We start from the raw sequence: 7,639 nt of genomic DNA on the forward strand, positions 1-7,639 counted from the left end.
CTCCCAGGGTGTAAAGTATATGGTGCCCGATGTGCTTCCTTTAAAATCTCCACTTTAATATCTGGATCGGCAGGCACACAAATTCTATCACCGAATTTTAGCAATCCCTGATCATCCACTCGAAAATCGCCAATTGGATCAACAGTGATCTTTGCTTGAATCTTTTGCAGGGATTCATCTTGAGCTTGCTTTTCTTTAATTCGATCGATCAGGGTAGATTGCACCACTAATGATATAAGTCTTCAAGGCGTGTCAGGAGCTACAACTTCCAAATTCAACCGCTCTATTTCTTTTACCAACAGTGGTTGCATAGTTATCGACATCGCTAAACTTTTCATCGATTTTCGACTTAAAGCATCTGCTACGACATTAGCTTTTCCTGGATGATAGAGGATGGTCAAATCATTATCCTTGAGCAACTCCAACCATTTACGTTGTCTCAAGTTTAATTCCTTCCGAGTAAACAGATACTTTAAGCTTTTATGATCCGTGTAAACTTCGCAACGTTCACCATAGAGGTAGTGACGCAAGAGTTTCACGGCAAAGACAACAGCTACCAGCTCTAGATCATGTGTAGGGTAGTTCTTTTCATAATCCTTTAATTGACGAGATGCATAAGCAATTACTCGGCCACTCTGCATAAGAACGCACCCTAATCCATTCAGCGACGCATCGCTGTAAATCACATAATCCATTCCAGTAACCGGTAGTGCTAAGATCGGGGCAGTAGTAAACCGTTCTTTCAGCTCTTGAAAGCTTCTTTCGCAGGCTCCATTCCACAGGAATTTAGCTCCTTTATGAGTGAGTCGAGTAAGAGGAGTAGACATCTTCGCAAACCCTTCTACAAATCTTCGGTAGTATCCCGCCAAACCAAGGAAACTCCGAATCTCTGTAACATTTGTCGGCCTGGGCCAATCTTTAATCGCTTCAATCTTCTTTGGATCCACAGCTATCCCAGTCTCTAAAATGACATGTCCCAGAAATGCTACTTCTCGAAGCCAAAATTCGCATTTTTTTAATTTTGCAAACAGTTTCTTTTCTCGAAGTACTTATAACACCACTCTTAAATGGTTTTCATGCTCCTCGTCACTTCGAGAATATATCAAGATATCGTCGATAAACACGACCACAAACCTGTCCAAATAGGGCTTAAAGACACGGTTCATTAAATCCATAAAGGCTACTGGGGCATTTGTCAATCCAAATGGCATAACTGTGAATTCATAATGCCCATACCGTGTCCTAAAAGCGGTCTTGGAAACCTCTTCCGGCTTGATCTTAAGCTGATGATAACCTGACTGCAAATCAATCTTAGAATATACTTTCGATCCTTGCAGCTGATCGAATAAATCATCGATTCTGGGTAATGGATATTTATTCTTGATTGTGACTTTGTTAATTTCTCAATAATCCACACACAATCGAAGCGATCCATCCTTCTTCTTAACAAACAACACCGGGGCTCCCCAGGGAGATACACTCAGTCGAATAAAATTCTTATCTAATAAATCTTGCAATTGTGCCTTCAGCTCTTTCAACTCAGCGGGTGCCATCCTATAGGGTGCTTTTGAGATAGGGATAGTCCCAGGGACAAGATCAATCACAAACTCAACTTCCCTATCAGGTGGCATACCCGACAACTTAGCTGGAAACACATCCCTGAATTCTCGCACAACTGGGATATCTTCAATCTTGACGGCTCCTCCGTCACTCACCGAAATGCTTGCCATATAGGCTATACACCCTCTCCGAATCAACTGTCGTGCTCGTGAAGAGCTAATAGTCATTGCGAACAATGAACTCTGACACCCCTTATAAACAAACTCTTGCTGACCTGGTTCCCTAAAGGTCACCGTTCTGTTCGTGCAATCTATAGTGGCATAATACTGTGTCAACCAATCCATACCCAGTACTACACCAAACTCACCAAGTTTGTGTAGTGCCAAAAGATCCACTGGCATAATCCAGTTGCCTACCCTAACGGGGCAGCGAGGGCAAAACTCATGAACATCTAGGGTATGGTCGGGCACGATCACTCGTCCCGGATGCAAAGTAGGTACTACCTGAATGCTATGCAACTCGGCGAACTGCCGATCAATAAAAGAATGCGAAGCACTAGTATCAAATAATGCACGAATACGAATATCATAAAGCATAATGATACCTGCTACGACCTCCTCTGCTGCTGCGGCCTCCTCTGTCTGGGCGGCATACATACGCCGACTCGAACCCTGCCGAGAACTCTCAGACTGCCGCTGTCCCGGTGGTCGTCTGTACTGAGAGGGTGCTGTCGGGGTTCCCTGGCTCGGAGCTGAAGATGCAGGTGCTGATGCTGATGATGGTTCAGGTGAAGAACCTCTCGGGCACTCTAAACGATAGTGATCGTCCTGGCCGCAGATAAAACACTTGTCCCCACGTTGTGGACACTGTGGGGGAAAATGAGGCCCACCACAAATGACACAACGTGGTTGTCGACGACGCTCAGGTGCTCCACGGGGTGTTGAAGAACCTCGACCTCTCGACTGGCCCGGCTGGCCCCTCGGATATTTTGGCGGTCTCCTGAAGTGTTGCTGACCACTGCTCTCAGCTGCTGGCCTCTTTCGTTTGCTTCGATCCACAACATCTCTTTCTTTCATAATCTCTGCTCCCTTCTCAACAATCAGTGCCCGGTTTACCACTCCCTGTAAGTAGAAAGGTTTGACGCCTGGACCAATCTGAAAATCGCAGGCCGCAAACCCACCTCAAAAATTCGAGCCTTGTCCTCATCATCTTTGACCACAAAAGGAACACAATGTAGCAATCGGGAAAACTCTCGCTCATACTCAGCCACTGTCCTGTCCCCCTGTCTCAGGTTTCTCAAATCCCTTTCCATTTACCTCTTTACACTCTGAGGAAAATATGTAGTCAACAGTAATTCCTTAAACCTCGTCCAGGTAATAGCGGACAAATCAGTATGGGGATCCTTACGGATATCCACCCACCGCCTATAAGCTTCGCCATCAAGGTGGTGTGTCGCAAACCAAACCCGATATCGCTCCTCGACAAAAGTATCATAGAATAGCTTCTCCATATGCATTAGCCATTTCTTGACCACCCAATGATCAGCTTTCTCCCCGTCAAAGACACGAGGGTTGCAATGACGAAATTCATTCAACCTTTCCATCATCCGCTCTCACTCCTCAACCGCCACCATCTCAGGTAACATTGTCCCTGCCGCAGCCACATGCACGGGTGGTGGTACAACTGTCTCCTGTCGGGGCTCTACCCTCGGAGCTACTGGGGGTGTGTCTGGGACTGGTGACTGTGCTCTCACTGTCGCATCAATATCTGGTACTGTAGGTATAGGATCAGGAATCTCTCTGTCGGTCGTCTGCCGCAATAGTAAATCCTTTAACCTCTTCATCCTGTCCTCCTGCCGACGCGCGGCATCCATCTGCTGTCGCGCTGCCGCAGCCTGCTGAGCCACCAAATCCGTCAGCTTCGCGAGCTGATCCTGCAACTCATGGATCTCACTAGATCCAGAAGTAACGGAGGTCCCCACTTCCTCCGCATCCGCCGCCTCAGCTGCCCCGGTGGCTTGTGAACGAGTCAAAGGCATCTTGAGCTGCAGCACAAAAACAAATATAGATTAATAAAACCTATACTATTGAACCTTTACTTTTGATATAAATCAGCTAATTAAGCGAAAGTAATGAAATGTAACGCGTACTAACTTCCGATGTCACGTTGTCGGCCGCCAACGTGGCCCTCTGCAAAGTTAGTAATTGCACATTCCGATCAAACTCCTACCATTCGGAGTTTATACATTACCCAATCAAAGTACTTTCGCTAACAACAACCTCAACTAGACCTTGTCTCTCACGAGCCTATTCTTATAGTCCAACCAGCCTAAGGTTTGCTAGGTCTACTAAGACTCAACCCTAGGCTCTGATACTACTATAATCTGTCACGCCCGGATACTAGCGGAAGCATATCCGATACGTGCACAGACCCGCCATACACCTGCAGTATATAAGGCGTCTACAAGAAACAAGTCGATAGGAGTAAAAACATAAAATAATCCTATCCTGATATCAGAGCATAGTAAAAGTCACAAAGACTATCAACAATAGAACAAGGAGTATATAATCCACAAACTCGACAAAACGTGAAGTATCACAACTATAATATCTGTCCAAAGAGTAAATATACATCACGGGGTATACAAAAAGAATAGGTACAATGGTGGTCTCTCTATACATAGGGACATCACCCTCGGCCGTAGCCCGAGTAGTAAGGTGATCGACTAGCATGCTCCTAGCAATGTCTAGCTAGATGCGACTCCCTTGCCTCGATCCCTAGCCTCTCCTGTAGATGGCTCTGTAAAAACAACCACAAAAAAGGGCGTGAGAACTATAAACAATAGTTCCCAGTGGATAAGCCGCCAGCCTCGGCGAATCACACCATTAGATTCATGATATACTAAATGAAAGCAAAAACGATAATTGCATGATATATAAGCATGATGCTAACAAGTAATGAGCATGTAATCAACATGTAATAGCTTTCTACAGTAATGAATCATTTGCATAATATAGCAACTTCTGTAATCATGAACATAAATATGAATATAAGCACGAATGTGAAAGTAACTACTGTACACTTTAACTAGTAAGCATTCATTACTGTCCTCTGTCATTTAGTACTTTCACCTCAATAGAGTTTTCCTTTCATTCATCAGGACCTACCCAAGGTAGTCTGGCTTGCGCCGCGCCTAATGATCCCGTGGTAGTATGCACTCCCCACGGCATTCCACTTCGGCACCCAATCCCGCACGGGCGAGCAACTGTCGCGTAGGCCAATTCCGGAGTGCCGGCTTGTAGGGAGCGACCCTCACAAGCGTGTGCGAATGAGCACGATGGCAAGCAAGCATATTCCACTGTCCACATGTCTTAATTATCATATTTTTATTTGCAATGTTCTTACCCTCGATTCTCTGATCAGAATTTCAATATACAATGAGTAACAAGAACTAGTATCCACTAGAATGTAAACATATAAGAGTAATGCGAAATCACATGGCATTATAATCTTTTCCCTATTATGGCACTGTCAACATAGTTATAAGCATGTCATAATTCTCTACTTTAGAGTCAAGAGAATGTCATTGTTCTCTACTTTATAAGTGCATCCTACACTTGTTGATAAGTCATTCTACAGTATTAAACATGATCATAAATACTTTTATGCATGCAGTCTCTCTACTTCATCTCTACTTCATAGAGGTACAATGTCAAACATATCAAACATGGTGGCAAAGATGTCCAAATTCATATCAATCACATAGTCGCAAAAAGCGCATTACAAAACCCATTCTATAGTGACATATAGAACATAGGGGAGCTTCACTTGCTCTGGTTAGATCAAACCCACCTATCACTAAGTTCAAAACAGTCCAACCGAAGCTCGAACTCAGCTCAAACGGTCTCTGGATCTGCTGAAAATAAAGCATCAAAACCGCGTCGAAACGATTATTTAATAATCCAATTTCGACTCCAATTACACATAGTACAATGTGATAACTTAATTCCCTGCTTCGAGCTAGCTCAATACCTCAAGTTGAGTCTTCAAGAGCTTTCACGAATCAGTTGAAGTTACTCCAAGAGTCGATCGCACTCTTGCTGCGAACAATATCAAAACGGTGTTAGAATGCTAGTATACTAGCTAAAATAGCCGAATTCTTATAAAATTAAATTTCTAGCAGTAATTCCTGCTTACCCTGGGTTAGAACACCTTCTAAACCAGTCCCCAATGTCACCAATTAGCTCAGTTTAATTCAAAAACCTGCTGCGAACAGCGATTTCAAAATCAGCCACTATTCGAATAATTAAGCCTCGATTACGGAAAAAGGTTGAGTCGATTACCTCTTCAAGCCTCTAACCAGTAAACTACTGGTTCAGGGCTGCGAAAAACTTTCCAAAATACTCTCTCACACATCCACGTAGGTTCAGCGACGCTCGCAACCAGCGGAAAACCAACATTGCGACGAAAACGAGTGAAATCGGCGATTTCTTTATAGAGAGAGAAAAACCCTAGAGAGAGAGAGAGAAGAAGGTGGAAGAACCATCCCCTGAGATCCAGCAACCCTTACTGAGCTCCTGCAGTCGTGTTGGACATAAGGGATAAGAACATAAAACAAAAAGACCAAAAGGACCCTGCTGCCACGCACCTGCTGCAGCTGCATTATGCTGTACCGGTACAGCATAATGCCTGTATCGGTACACAATGAAAAATTCGAAGATAATGCCACAGCAATGCACTTTCTTGCTTTTGGCCATCCAATCAGTCTCTAACTTGTCCGAAAACTTGTCCAAGCCTTTAGAACATGTAGGATAGTTCCACAACTCATTCCACACACTCGAACTCCGCAATTTGCAAAAGTTCAGTGTATTACAGCGATACACCACTTCTTCTTGATTAGGCTCACGAAAAGTGATCACCTTACTCGCACAATCAATAACCGCATAGTACTTGGAGAGCCAATCGATCCCCAAGATTACATCAAATTCTCACATTTGGTTTAACACTAGTAAGTTTGCCGGCATGATCCAATCACCTATCAGGACTGGACAAGCCACGCACTCCTCGTGAACACTAACAGAATGCTCTGGTGCCTCAACCCACCAATAATCCGGGCTATACAACACCTCAATGCCATGAGTCTTAGCGAATGATGCACCGATGAATGAATGAGATGCACCTGTATTGAATAATGCTCTAGCTCTAGTGTCATTGATTAGAACAATACCTGCCACAACGTCATCTGGAACTGCAGGCTCCTCTACCTGTGTCACGCCCCGGGACCCAGCGGAAGCCCGCCCGATGCGTGCCCAGACATGCCATATGTCTACAATATATAAGGCGTCTACAACAAAGCGATAAATAAAGCAATAATAAATGAGCATCTAGTAGTATCAGAGCATATAACGACTAGATTCTAGAATAAGGAGGTAAATAAAAGAGCTAATCCACTAAGATAAAACCATGAAGTAGTATAATAAGGAACCCAAATACAAGAGCTAATCATAACAAAATGGTGGTCTCTATACATGGATACAAAACTCTCACTCTCTACATCAAGTACAAAAATGGAGAGATGAACCACCTAGCAGAAAAATACTTCTCGCTATCTAGCTAGTTGCGATTCCTTTTCCACGATCCCGAGCCTCTCTCGGGGTGGATGACCCTGTAAAACATCAATAAACAGGGGGGTGTGAGAACTATTAAACAATAGTTCCCAGTGGATAATTACTGACCTCAATGAATTGCACCACTAGGCTAAAAAGCAAAAGTAGTAAGTTCTAACAATTAATGGAAAGAACAACATGTATATGAAATATGAAATAAGCTCACTAACTACTATGCCTCCATTTTAGCATAAATTTTCACAATATAAATGCTATTCTAACATGAATGTGCATAAGTATAACCAACATGATGTCCACAATGTAACAAGTAAAATGTCATTGTTTACTAATTTGTCTAATGTCCACTTTGCATTTTAGTTCAATGCTATTCCAATCATGTAGGACCTACCCGTGGGTAGTCCGGCTTGCGCTGTGCCTAATGGCCCCGTGGTAGTCAACATCCCCACCCTAGG

At 43.7% G+C, this 7,639-nt stretch overlaps 1 long non-coding RNA gene across 1 annotated transcript; it reads right to left on the bottom strand.

The window, feature by feature from the left end:
- Nucleotides 4,305–5,646, bottom strand: LOC109713447. Its single transcript, XR_002217103.1, has 3 exons — nt 5,593–5,646; nt 5,413–5,473; nt 4,305–4,359 (listed from the first exon to the last, which is right to left on the bottom strand). It is a non-coding gene; the product is annotated as an uncharacterized LOC109713447 (long non-coding RNA).

This window comes from Ananas comosus, linkage group 7 (genome assembly GCF_001540865.1).
Source record: "Ananas comosus cultivar F153 linkage group 7, ASM154086v1, whole genome shotgun sequence".
Classification (NCBI taxonomy): domain Eukaryota; kingdom Viridiplantae; phylum Streptophyta; class Magnoliopsida; order Poales; family Bromeliaceae; genus Ananas; species Ananas comosus.